The 6,702-nt window shown below is 34.3% G+C and overlaps 1 long non-coding RNA gene across 1 annotated transcript; it reads left to right on the forward strand.

The window, feature by feature from the left end:
- Window positions 1–310: 310 nt before the first annotated feature.
- LOC131807204 (uncharacterized) lies at window positions 311–770 on the forward strand. Its single transcript, XR_009344316.1, has 2 exons — window positions 311–540; window positions 597–770. It is a non-coding gene; the product is annotated as an uncharacterized LOC131807204 (long non-coding RNA).
- Window positions 771–6,702: the final 5,932 nt, after the last annotated feature.

A 6,702-nucleotide genomic window follows, 5' to 3' on the forward strand; every position in this document is an offset into this window, starting at 1 on the left:
CCTTGGACAGATTTTGCAGTTCCATTACCGCCAGCCTTATGGTCGCACAAGGTACATTTAGTTTTTTTACGGCAAAAAGGTCAACAACCTAAATATTTAATACCACTTACAGCCTGTTCCACGATCTCGAAAGAAAATTTGTGCGAACGAAGGCTACTCACTCACTTTCGCATAAGAATGCGTTCCACTAACTTTCGTTCTTTCTTTCGCATAGCCTTACGTGATTCAGTGTTGCAAAATATTTTTTGGCAAAATTAATCGCGAAATAAGGCAAAAAAAGCGCCAAATGTCTAATTTAAACGCGAAAAGCAGCAGTGGCTCTGTCTCAACTGACAGTTCAGTTGTAAACAAACAAATTGTAAATAAACAAACAAAATAAAATTTCTAGTGATTGTGTTCAGATTATTTGTGTTCTTAAAAAAGAAAAAAAATGAATATTTCTGTAGCCCTATTTTTTATGGATGATGAGGAGGAGTTTCAAATTGTGCCACGGAGGCATTTAAGAGATGCCTCGAATTTATTTGAAGTACCTAACAACCAGTAAGTATGATTGTATTTTTACATTTTTGAAATAATAAAAAAATGATTTTTTCTAGGTTTGTGTCTTCCAGTGGTCTTCATGGGATTGCCTGCTGCTTCCAAAAATTGGCACTCCTCTGGCGAACTTAGGATTCTCCCCCATATACTCAACTAGTGCCCGCAGCTGTGTAGTTTTTTCGTGCTGGAATTGAGAAAATAAAAAAATATATATTTGTTGTTCACAGATTAAATTGCATTTATTATTTTTACTTACATTTTTCTTTCCATTTTCAATCAAGGAATGTTTATGTTAAAACAATTTTCCTTAATTTTTATCATTCGACAGCAAACACACAAGTGACTGATTTTGACATTTGTGTTCGCATGCGTACGAAAGAAAAAAGATAGTGGAACGCAAAATTACACTGAAACGCTTACGTTTTCGTTCGCTTTGATTTTCGTGCAAATTTTCGTTCTGATGAATTTTAGTGGAACGGAAATCAGCTGTTTGTCGTGTAAAAGTTTTGCGAATGTGTTCTTTCGATATCGTGGAACAGGCTGTTAGTTTCACTTTTAGATTGGACTATTAATCTATTTCGAGAACTTCGACTTCCTACCATACCGCTAGCGCTATCATTTAAACCAAAGACTGGATAGTAAACTTTGTATAAAACTCGCACTCTTCAAGCACTTCTACTGGCGAGAATGTCTAACTAGCGAGTACAAACGAACAACTCTGATCTCCGATTTTCAATACTCATAAATCGCACATACTATAAGATGAGTATACGAATTCATACAATCTCCAATTTCTGAGAACTATTTTGTTGTGTAGTAAACGATTCGTCTAGATGGTATGGATACTATATATCTGTCGAAAAACCGACTGACTCCTGTTAGCTTTTTTAATTTTATGTGAGTAAACAAATAGAATAGCTACCATCATTCTTGACCTGATGTAGCGCTCAAATGCACTGGAAAAACCTATAAACTTGGTATTTTATTAGAAGTAACAGAAGGAAAACCACTGACATAAAGGAAGTGCAGCTTTCATGCGAAACAGTTGTTTTGAAATTAGTTTTATTCTACGCTACAGCTTATCCTGGTCAACAGTTCGACTCACTCACTCACACACACAAACACCAATGTACACCATTTAGATCTCTTTCGGTTGGTCCTTTCAAAAAACGAGCAGCAGCAGCGGCAGCTGTAAAAAGTTTTCATATAACATCAGCATTAATACGAAATTAAAACTGAAAACTAACTTCAACTGGTCAAGGATAACCGCAGGTTTGACCTAAACAAATGAGTTGGAACTTTGTAGCCACGAAAACAACTTGTTGTTGATCTCGTTGCGGCTCAACTATCTTCAATGATATTAGAGACAACAGGATGAGAAGTAAATTGTATTTGGAGTGCAGGCGGGCATAGGTTGACCGAATTTGACTTCAACAAAAGCAAAAAAAAAAAAAAAAAACATGGCTGTCACTGTTACATAACATTAAATGACAAAACTAAATATTGAGTTCAAATTTCTTTCTTAAATTCTAATAAATACAATATTTTCTCCAATTCATTCATTTGATTTTCTTTACTTTTCTTTCCAAAAGACCTAATTGATTTTTTGTGAAGATATTAGCATATTACAACTCTCCAAAATACATTGTCATGGGGTGAATAAATTGAACCAAATTTATTGATCACTCGATCCAATCTCTGCTCCCAAAAAAAAAATGGATAATCACTTCATTCACTCCATCCTCCCCACCCCAAATAAACGTAAACTTATATCCGTTGCAAAAAAACTCTTTGGCAAAAATCGCTTTCTAATTGTTAAATTGTTCATTGCACCCTCGCCTCTCAGGCCGCCTGCCCCTCTCAATTATGTAGTTACTATTCCGCACATGGTTACAGATTAAATTGTGGCAACAAAAACAAAAATTGAATATTTGAATGTTAAATTTTTTTTCGGTCCGTTTTCCGAGAAGAATTAATCCAATTATGCGATGCACACTCTCCCTCTCTCTGTGAGCATGTTATGCAAACATCTAAGCTGATATATGCAACTGACACACTTGGTGTGGCAAGTACGGCAACTGTTACAGCTACAGTTTTTTTATTCTTAAAAAAGAAAAGAAATCCCCGCTAGAGGAAATATTAAATTGAAATGAAAAGGGTTGGCTAAAATGGTTGGATTTGAAATAATTTCTTCGTTTGTTAATTTCGTGGGAATTTCTTTTCCTTTGTTGGGAAATTTCATCTATTTTTCTATATGATTTAAGTTTATCCCTCCCCATTCGAGGGACTTCATTGATTTTGAAATTCATTTTCAGCACCCAGCTACGCATAGATTTTCATTTGCCAGTCTATGGCTTACAGCACAAAATCTTGGAGATTTCTTGGTTGTTCCTTTTTATGCAAATTATTTTGTTTATCGATTCCAATGCGAATTTCAAACACTTTGTGGCTGGGGAATGATAACGAAGGGATTAGTAAGGATTTTTTTTATATGGCAGTAAGACTAAAATTCATCATGAATCTATGTATATTCGGAATTAAAAAAAATCAAAAATTACAAAAACAAAAATAGAATTAATTGGATCCCTTAACAAACCCCAGTCTTTAGGGACAATGTAATAGGTTAACATATGCCTCTTTGAATCAACGATTTTAACCCGATCTCTTTGAATTTTGATACAACTCATTTCTGGGAATTTGAATCCGATTTAGACATGTCTGGCGGGCGAGCACTAATCCCTCCAAGAGAGCATCCGATAGGATTTGATCTTACATAGAGTTCAAAGTAAGACAATATAGGTTCACTCCTTCAAAAATTTTTGTGGAGAGTAGCCAGAAGACAAATTTCTGAAAATTCAAAATTTTTTACTCAAATTTTCCCTTAAAAATATGTATGTATATCATTTTCGATTCGATTTTTAATATACACCATATACAATGTTTCCCAATAGTCGTGTCAATGTTAGCTTCAATCGAGTCAATAACAAACCATCTCATTCTCACAGCTCAATGCTCTTAGCCAGCTCCCACTTTCCGATATCTTCCCCACTGCGTCTCGAATAACACAAAACATAGTCACACACCCGAATACTACCGAATCCTAATCACAGGCTTTATAAGTTATTTTTTTTTTTATAAGTTATTTTTTAAAACAAAATCTCAATGACCTTTTGACTAAACATTTTAATTTCGTTTAAGACAAATTTCCCAAAGACCTACTCAACAAAAAATCGGCATTATTTTAAGAATATCCACTGTCTGTATTCTGAAGGACCTCCTAAAAAATCTTTGAATTTTTAGGAAAAAAAAATTCAAGGACCACCTTGTAAAACATGAAGAAGAAATAAATAACACATAATTGAAGGACATCCTGCCAAAATCGGAATTTTTTTAGAAACGTTTCTTAAGAACCTCCTGGCCAAACACGGCTTTTCAAGCCATAAATGTTAGATTTTTTACATATTTGAAGGATCTCCAGGCCGTATTTCAAGGACAAACTCATCAAAAAATTCAGAATTTTTTAAAGTGATGTTTCAATGACTTTGACAAAAAATGTCGAATTTCTTATACCATTTTTTAAGGATCTATAAAAATTGTGATTTGTCAATGAATATTTATTGACAGTTTCTAAGAATCTCGTGACTAAAATTCGTAATATTTTGAGATTTTTTTAATTATTTTTTTAAATAAAATGCTCAAAATCCTCGTGGTCAAGCTTTCAAGGACTTACTTGTCAAAAGCAGTGGACTTGTTGAGAAGTTTTTTAAGGATTATTTGAAAAACCATTGTCCGACGTATTTATATTTTACGAAACATATTAACCACAATATTTTATACTAAGAGACTTCTGCCTATATGATGTGGATTTTTAAGATAATTTTTCAAGAATCTTTCCCCACAAATCATAGATTTTTTAAGAAAAGCTTTTAAAGGACCTTCTCAATAAAGAAAAACTTCCAAAGGACCTCCTCAACAAAAAATTTGCTTTTTTAAGGATATTCATTGCTGTTGATCACTCATCTTGAAATTTTTGATTTTTCAAGAGAATACAAAACGACATTTTAATATTTTTCTAAAACCTACTGCCTACACAAATTTTTGATGTAAATTTTCAGGGACTTTCTAGCAAACAATTTGTGAACTTTCCATACATTTTATGGTGGAGGATAAGATAAAGTTCCAACCATCTTAATACTGTAATTTTACTTACTTTACAGTATTGAATTTCCTCTTTTATTTCTATTTAAAATAGCAATCCAAATCAAAGTATCAACATTATTGACTGGCCGCTGCCTGTTGCCCCCATAAATGTCCTCCACATGTGACTGGGTACCACATCGTTATACCTACATATACACATACATTCGTATATGAACAACATTCTCATATGTGATATCAATAGATAGAGATGTACACACACACACACACATTTATGCGATAGAAACTCATTGAATGATACAGACATTTGCATAATAAATCTGTTTTCAATAGATTTTCATTGCCTTTTAACATATCTTCAGCGGAGGGCAGCGGAGAGGTGTGGAGAGGCAAACTAAGGCAAGTGAAAGTCAAGATTTCCCTTCATTCTTGGCTAAATTGAAAAAAGACGAAGCTGAAATAATGAATACATTTCATTTGATTATATTTTTCTCACTCCCTTTAGTTAGCAGAGTCCTCCAACTCTGGGTCCCGTTTTCAATTAAAATATTTGTCTCTGATTTGTTACATTGTTAGCAGAGCGAGAGAGAGAGAGCGAGGGAGAGGAGGCCAATGAATGGCTTGTGGATGTAGCAGAGCGGAATTCACACAAAACAATTCATTATTTGAATGCTGTAATAAGGTAATAAATTTTGCCAATTTTCAATGAAATTGAAATAGAATACAGCGCATTTGGCCAATTACCCTGATTGATAATGCTAATAGAGATTTATTTTGATATTTTATTATTATTTTTTTTTTTTAAATAAATGACCAACATTTTATTTTTGTCAAATAAAGGACAATATGGTCGCTGATTTTGTTTGTTTATTTTCATTTATTTAAAAAATTATAATTTGTACGTGAGAGGAATGAATGCGACTGGTGGAGGTTAGAGAAATACGTAAACAGTTTGCAGCGATTGAAGCTTTATTGTCATTTTTAGGATAAAACTTTCATTGGTGGACATTTGAATGAAATTCCGTATAGAAATTCCATTTTCTACAATTTTAAAAAAATAATTGAAAATTCCTACAAACAACCTTCTCATGCCACAGAAAGTATTTAGACCTGTGAAATAACAAATATTTCGATTGGAACATCATCTTGGGTCTTTTTTGGGCAGATAAGATTAGAATTAGTAGTCACTGATGTATTCGGTCCTTAGAGCGACATGGAGAGGGGCTCTATAGAAATTCTTGAGTGCCTTTGATTAATGTGACAAGGAATAAACGATCCTAGTTCCGGTATCTTTCCTTAACAGTTCACAAACTTCTACCGGGCTGTTATGGAACCTAGTGTAGCCAGAGTAACGAGAGAATATGATATGGACCATGCTGTGATTCCATCCCGACCGATCAAGGATGTAATTAAAACTATGATTGGTGGTCATCCAAAATGGATGGAACATCGACGATGGCGAATAAGCCATCGGTGTTGTGTCTGAAATGAGAGAGGAGATAATTTATCTTCTTTGGCTTGTCAGGATATCAGACTAGGTACTAAAGGCAAAGGAGTTTCAGAAGTTTAATTAATGGCAAAATACATGACGATAGATTAATTTTTAACATAAAATTCGCATTGTCTGACCTAACGGTATGAGGAGAACACTGGCTGATATAAACCCAGTGTAGATGGTAAGAAGTCAAGGGGCTTTACATGATTCTTGGCTTGACGGCCCCAACCATGATGCACTCCCTCTAATTTACAGAGTCCTCCAACTCTGGGTCCCGTTTTCAATTAAAATATGGGGTTTCGACACGATTCATCGATCTACCTAGTGTTCTCTTCGATAGTGGTAATAATACACATAGTTCCTGGTCTATTCCACAGGTACCAATTCGAAGATCAGCCATATAAGCTTGGTTTGAGGTTGAGCTCTATCTTACTCCACTGCTGTTTTATGATCCGCGATTTGGGTATAAATCACAAATACCGTTTGCACTCGAAACAGATGCCTCTCCGTAG

This window comes from Musca domestica, unplaced genomic scaffold (assembly GCF_030504385.1).
Source record: "Musca domestica strain aabys unplaced genomic scaffold, Musca_domestica.polishedcontigs.V.1.1 12, whole genome shotgun sequence".
In the NCBI taxonomy this organism is placed as follows: domain Eukaryota; kingdom Metazoa; phylum Arthropoda; class Insecta; order Diptera; family Muscidae; genus Musca; species Musca domestica.